Source organism: Squalius cephalus (genome assembly GCF_949319135.1).
Source record: "Squalius cephalus genome assembly, chromosome: 10".
In the NCBI taxonomy this organism is placed as follows: Eukaryota; Metazoa; Chordata; class Actinopteri; order Cypriniformes; family Leuciscidae; genus Squalius; species Squalius cephalus.
In genome coordinates, this window is record NC_137131.1 from 1569502 (window position 1) to 1577973 (window position 8472).

The window sequence follows — 8472 nt, forward strand, 5'->3', positions numbered from 1 at the left end:
TGCTGGTGTTTTGTTTAATTTTGTTTTTTACAAACAAAATTACTATTACGTTTGTGATGTTCGCAGGTCAATTTGACCATCATAGGCAGCTATTCAAAAGCAACTGTACAGACACAAAATAAAAACATTTATTTTATGTATGTCAGGGCATCAACTCCAGTTCTAAAGTGTAAGTGTATCTAAAAGTGCTCTAACCCAAACCAAACACACTTGAAAAAGCTAAATCACAAATTACAAATGAAAATTTTTGACAGACACAGATAGTAAAATAAGCTCTCATTTATATATTCAAGATATCTGAAATATATTGAGACTTCGACATAGAGAGCAGGAAAAATTAGCTCAGATTAATTGATTAATTGTTCAGTTATGATGTTCTAAGAAATAAAAAATAAAATAAAAAAAGTTGTATATGCAAATATATATAAATATAACTTATATTCACATTTTAAATAGTTTTAAAAAATGGTTAAAAAACATTTTCATTAAATCATATCTTAAGATATATATTTTTTGGAATATTTGACAAATGTTGATATTAAAAGTTTACAGTTTGAACCTGAATCTTTGTTGTTTTTCATAGTGTGATTTTTGAGGAATTGTATTGAATCCAATGCGGGTCAATTTGACCCGGACCATAAGGGGAGTGCACAGAATTCCAACATAACACGAGGGTTAAACATTTGAATTTGTTTGAACTAATAGCCTAATCTTTTAAACATTATATACAGCAATATCATCAAGTTATTATTAAGTGTTATGGGTATAACTTACACTTAAACTCTCATATGCATAACTGGAATCTCTATATTATAATTTCATAAACATTAGCTACGGTTTTTTTCTCATAATGGGCTAATGGTTCAAATGTTCATTTATTCGTCAAAATTCATGAGATACTTGACAGTCACACACAATATATATTTTTTAAATGTTTATTGTTATGCAACCCTATTTAAAACGGTTCATCCTGGAAGCCGCCACATAATTTTTATTTTATATGTTATGTAATAATTATTACATTTTATTAATTATTTCGATTAAACAAAAAACATAATTATGACTTTTACAATTTCGACTTTTTATGTCGTAGTTTGTCACAATTTCGTAATGAAGATTTACCAAAGCATGTTTTTGGCGGTAATGTCTTTCCATAAAAACTGCGAGACGACGCGTGCACGCGCTTTCTTTACTGAGTGGAAAGCAGCCAATCGCAGTGATAAATGTAATTTGCGTATACAGATGTATTTGGGAGTTTATGCATTTGTGTGTGAGTTTTATATGCCTTACTTTGAAGCTGATGGTGATACTCATGCGGTCTTTCATTCTGGTAGAGTTTTCACTGACAAAACTAGCGATAGCATATTAGCATAATAGGAAGACGAACGATAACACGACTTGAAGCGGCTAAAGCGAGCAGCGCTCTCTGTTGGTCAAAGCAAACACCTGAAGCTCTACTACTGCTCGTATTATTTCACTCTGTGGGCTGTTTTGAGTAGTCTACACTAAAAAGGGGACGCCTGGGCACCCTAAAACATAGCAATGCCATACTAATATAACAGAACACCCTAGCAACACCTTAACAACCTCCCAGAACACTGCTGCAACTGAGTAGCAACATTATTAATCACATATAGGCTATCTGCGTCCACTGCATTGCAACATCCTAGGAATCATCCCAGAAACCCCAGTTACATAAAAAAGCAGCAGAACACATTTGCAACTGCACAGAAATGCCAAGTAACCTGTAATATTGGTAAGTTGAAATACGAGTGCCATCCTTTTTACTTTTATGACACTTGTTTCTTCTACACCCACTGGAATCTGAAAAATGTGAAAATACACACACACACAGGCAGACAGACAGACGAACACAACACACATGCACACAACACACACTCTTACAGACACACAACACATAAAGGCACACTCACACATACAAGACGCACTCTCTCTCTCTCTCTCTCACACACACACACACACACACACACACACACACACACACACACACACACACACACACACACACACACACACACACACACACACACACACACACATACATACATACAACACACTCTCTCATACATACTCACACACACACACACACACACACACACACACACACACACACACACACACACACACACACACATACATACATACAACACACTCTCTCATACATACTCACACACACACACACACACACACACACTCGCTCACACACACATACATACACTCTCTCTCTCTCTCACACACACTGACTCTCTCTCACTCACACACACGCACACAACACACTCTCACACACAGGCACACGCAGACAGACTAACACAGCACACATGCACACAACACACACACACACTCTCTCTCACAAGACACACAACACACAAAGGCACACTCACACGATGCACTCTCTCTCTCACACACAACACACTGACTCTCTCTCACTCACACACACACACACACACACACATACAACACACTCTCTCATACGTACTCACTCACACTCACACACACACACACACACACACGCACACACTCTCGCTCACACACACATACATACACTACTCTCTCTCTCTCTCTCTCTCTCTCTCTCACACACACACACACACACACACACACACACAACACACTGACTCTCACTCACACACACGCACACAACACACTCTCTCACACACAGGCACACACAGACAGACTAACACAGCACACATGCACACAACACACACACACACACACACACACACACACACTCTCGCTCACACACACATACATACACTACTCTCTCTCTCTCTCTCTCTCTCACACACACACACACACACAACACACTGACTCTCTCTCACTCACACACACACGCACACAACACACTCTCACACACAGGCACACGCAGACAGACTAACACAGCACACATGCACACAACACACACACACACTCTCTCTCTCACAAGACACACAACACACAAAGGCACACTCACACGATGCACTCTCTCTCTCACACACAACACACACTCTCTCTCTCTCTCTCACACACACACACACACACACACACACACACACACTTCTAGGCTACATTTAAATTTCAAAAAAACACCACAATGGAGTCTGAAGAATGTGAAATCCAGCTTGTGTTATTGAAGTCACACACATTATCTTTATTCATCCGTGTGTAAACACACACGTTTCCCTCACACTCACTCACTCGCAGCAGGGCTTAAACACTATTCTTCCAGTGACCTGTAATTATTTGATAGATTTTTCGAGCTAACTGCTCTTTAGTAAGTTTGTAAGTGCTTCCTAAACAATCAGACATAATATGGGACTAATTTAAAGAGTAAGGCAGGCAGTTTCGTCTGGTTTGAATCAGCGGAGGCCCTTCCTCGCTCCAGCTCTGGGTTTAAACCATAGACTGTATAAAAAATAGGTTTAAACGGTTCTTCGTGTTTGTGGAAGTGCGGCTGGCGGTCGAGGCCTGCGAGGGAGTGCTGTTTAATAAGTCTTTGTTGTGGAAAGAAACGGGGAACACGGTTCATTGCGGTCACATCTGTACAACGGTGGCGGAGAGACTCACACATGTACGTACGCACGCATTAATGATGTGTCGTTCGCGTGCCGGTTCTAAGAGCCGATTCTTTGTAGCGAACGAGAAGAGCCGACTCTTCAGCCGCATGCAGGGGCTAAGTGTCTTAAAGGGATAGTTCACCCAAAAATGAACTATACTCTCCCTCAAGTCATCCTATTCTTCTTTCAGACGAATACAATCGGAGTTATATTAAAAAATGTCCTGGCTCTTCCAAGCTTTATAATGGCAGTGAATGGGTACCAAGTCCATACAAGTGCATCTATCCATCATAACAGTGTCCCAAACGGCTCTGAGGGGTTAATTAAGGCCTTCTGAAGCAAAGCGTTGCATTCTTGTAAGAAAAATGTCCATATTTAAAATAACTATAAAATAAAATAAAATCTAAAATAGCTAGCTTCCGGCAGACGGCCGTACGCATGTCGACTTACGCCACAAGAGTAACACACACACACACACACACACACACACACACACACACACACACACACACACACACACACACACACACACACACAAGAGGTTTTTAAAATAACTCTGATTGTATTTGGCTGAAAAAAGAATGTCATATACACCTAGGATGGCTTCAGGGTGAGTAAATCATGGGCTAATTTTCATTTTTGGGTGAACTATATGCCTTTAATATTAAGACTTTTGCCTTTATTTATTTGATTTGTTTGCGGTGATTGCTGTGGTTCTGTGTTCAATTAAAGTTTTATTAAAGGTCTCGTTCTTCGTGATCCCATGTTTGAAACTTTAGTTAGTGTGTAATGTTGTTGTTAGAGTATAAATAATATCTGTAAAATGATAAAGCTCAAAGTTCAATGCCAAGCGAGATATTTTATTTAACAGAAGTCGCCTACAGCGAACGGCCGGTTTGGACTACATCCCTCTACTTCCTTCTTTAATGACGTCACTAGAGCAGTTTTTTGACTAACCTCTGCCAACAGGGATACACAAAAAAAGGGGGCGTGGTCTTGTTGCACTCCCACGGAGAAGAGGAAGAGTTGCGTTTGTAGAGTGTGTTTGTCGCCATGTCGTCGAGACGCTGTTATTTTCCATAGACTATAAAAAATAGTTATTTTCATCCCGGAGTCCAATCACATTTGTTTGGCCTTCCCAACGGGCAACGCGCGCTAAACTGCTGTCGAATCACAACACAGGAACCGCTGGCACAATCAGAACTCGTTATGTATTTCTGAAGGAGGGACTTCATAGAACAAGGAAGTCATCAGCCTGTTCTTAGGACAGTGAAAACAGCGGTATACAGATAAGTAAATTGTGTGAAAAATACTGTGTTTTTTTACACGCGAAACATGAACACATGTTATATTGCACACTGTAAACACAATCAAAGCTTCAAAAACACACGAAAAACGGGACCTTTAAAATTTTAAATAATAGCAGAGCCCGTCTACGGAGAGCCTGGCCACTCCCTATTGAGTCCTATTGTACCGAATTGTGGTTGTAGTTCCACCAGAGCTCCACTGGGGGCGATCGCCCATGAGTGCAGAATGAATGGGAGTCTATGGAGCTAGACGGCTAAATTTGTCTCTTTCACCTGATTGCCGTTGAGAAATCTCAGATTTGATTGTAGGTTTTGCAAGTTCAACATGGGTTATAGGTCGAAAGTTGAATGAACGAGTACTTATGTCCTTTCGATTTCTTACAGGTTGAGTTGTTGTTGCCCATAACACGCTAGCATTGTGCTAATGAACGCTGATTGGTCAGTGAAGGACTGATTACGACCAGAGATAGCGCTTGATGGTCTTTTAAAACAACAAAACAACAACTCTTCTAGAACGTGTGTTTACCTGTGTCAGCTGTGTTGTCGATGCCTCGAGAGAAAAGAAAGTGCAGAGCACCAAAGCGACTGAAGGATTGCCGTAAAGCGGTATCTCTGGTCATACGATGTGTATGACGTCAATGACATTTTAAAAGACTTTTTAAAGCAAATAAGTGACTCTAAAAAATCTAACACCCAGCAATGTGTAATTTCTTTGCATCTCCTTTCGAATACAACATTCAAATTACTAGACAAAAAATGATATCCTGAGAAAAGTGGATTTTGAGGGGTATAGCGCCATAGACCTCCATTCATTCTGCACTCGTCCTGTGAGCGCCCTCATGTGGAGCCAGAGTGGAACTGCAACCAGTTCAGAAGCCGGAAGTTCACTGAGAGTGGAAGTTCTCCCCTCTGATAATAGTAACTGTGTATTTTTGTAACGAAAAAATAAGGCTTTTATGAAAACACTGAATAAAAACAAGTGCTTATCAACACACAAATCATTTACAATTGCTAAATTGGGCTAAAATAGAAGGCTCCGCGAGTGATACTAAGTGAAGAGCCATTTGGGAGTCATTAGAGCCGGCTCTTCTAAGGGAGCCGATCAAAAGAATCGGATCTTTGAAAAGAGCCGGACTTCCCAGCACGCATTCACGAGCGGGGATGACACGGGACATAAATTATAATGAAGGCATGCAGTCAGGGGAATTTATTGAATATGAGTTCATATTCATATTCACAGGGCGTGACTTGGTGTTCAAACAGGATGATGCGTTTCCTTCGTGGATTTTATCAGCGTATAATTATCACATTTACAAACAGAGCTTCTGAATAATACGACGTGACTGTGTGGCCTGCAACTCCGACATGCATCTAATGCAAGCATTTTTCTAATTATTGTAAAATTATGTTTTATGAGCTCATTCTGATTGAGTCTACATGAAATATTTGCATTATTGGTTCTTATTAAGATACTATAGGTATGAAAGTAAAATAATGCCAAAAGTTTTTGAAACAAAAAAGCTTGTTGAATTGCACTAATTGAAAGAAATATGCATTGCATTAACCAAGCATGCTTGGTTCTAATTAAGATACTATAGAAGAAAAGGTTCTATTTGGAACCTTAAAGGGTTCCGTCAGGCGCTTCATATACAGAACCTTTTAGGGGTTTCATAATTTAATGGATTTTTGTTTTATTTAATTAATTTATTTTTAATTGCAATTAAATTTAATGAATTAAGAAGCTCGTAAACATGCTTTATCACTAGAGAAATTGAAATAACCAGTTAAACATGAAAGTGTTATGCAGTCAATTTCTCCTTATATAGAACCTTTTTATGGCATGAAGGGAGTCAAGAACTCATAGGGTTCTATTTAGAACCCCGAAGAATGACAACAAAGGCAGATGGAATAGTCTGTTTGGAAACAATCACTATTTAAAAAAAATAATAATACCATAAATTACACAAATTACTTGCCTGTCAACAAAATTAAACATAAATAATATAATAACTATAATTATCAAGAAATGGACCATAAAAAGTGAGAATGGACCAAGAAAGAGACCCTGATGTCCTGAACGATTTCCCCCGAGTCCCCCTTCTTTATATATATATATATATATATTGCTCCTACTTTTCATCCCACATCTTTTCCCTCCATTCTCCACTTCATCTCTCCTCCGTCTCATGTGGCGCTGATTGAACCCCATCAAAGACTGCGGTGAGAAGAGACGGCCTGCTGCAGCTCCAACCTCTCACAGCCTAATGAGACACACACACACACACACACACACACGCACACACACGCGCACACACACACACACACACACACGCACGCACACTCACACACAAACAGACACACACACACACACACACACACACACACACGCACGCACGCGCACACACACACACACAGACACACACACACACACACGCACTCTCACACACACACACACACACACACACACACACACACACACACACGCACTCACACACACAAACAAACACATGCACACACTCACCACATGCACACACTCACACAAACACATGCACACACTCACCACATGCACACACTCACACAAACACACGCACACACTCACACAAACACATGCACACACTCACACAAACACATGCACACACTCACCACATGCACACACTCACACAAACACACGCACACACTCACACAAACACACGCACACACTCACACAAACACATGCACACACTCACCACATGCACACACTCACACAAACACATGCACACACTCAGCACATGCACACACTCAGCACATGCACACACTCACACAAACACATGCACACACTCACACAAGCACATGCACACACACACACACATGTGTGCAATTCAAAATAGTCAGCCTAAGAAATGCACTATTCTCATGCACACATGCACAAGTTCACAGTTTCTTGACACACACTTTTCATGCAATGCACTGCAAGTCTTGTCTTATTTTATTCTAAATATCTACTGTAAATATCCTTAAAACAAGATGCATTTACTTAAGTAGCATCTGTTCATCGTGTCTGAAGTGTGTTTGAATTAGGTGATTTCTACTGTGAATGAAGTCAGTCCTCCTATATATATATATATTGTTTTTGGAGAATATTTGTTCAAGTTTATTTTTCTCCCATAGAGTTAGAAAAATAAATGCAATGTCAAGATATTCTCTCAAAACAAATCTTTATATTTTAAACAATTGTGCTTCTCGAGTAATGTCTTTCCTCCGTTTATCCACTCCTTTCTGCCTTCATCAGTGATTTCTCTCTTTCTTCTTGCCATGTCTCGTCACACTCCCGCAAAACCACAGCTCTCCTCAGAGTCTTTTCCAAACCGGCCTGGCGTCTGTCTCCCCCTTATAACACCCTTCTCTCTCTCTCTATCTCTGTGTGTGTGTGATATCAAAATATAGACCTACAGTGGCCCCAAAAAGTATTTGGACATGACAGAAGTTAGTTGGGTTTGAAATGATAAATCAACAGATGTAGTGTTGAAGATTATGATTCTCTTCACCTGTGTAAACTTGAGGAGGACTGACTTCATTCACAGTTAATCACCTGATTCAAACACACTTCAGACATGATGAACAGCGGCATTAGT

General features: G+C 39.9%; 1 protein-coding gene across 1 annotated transcript in view; it reads left to right on the forward strand.

The window, feature by feature from the left end:
- kif5ab (kinesin family member 5A, b) overlaps positions 1-8472 on the forward strand; it is a 581587-nt gene that overhangs the window by 132295 nt on the left and 440820 nt on the right. The window lies entirely within an intron of this gene.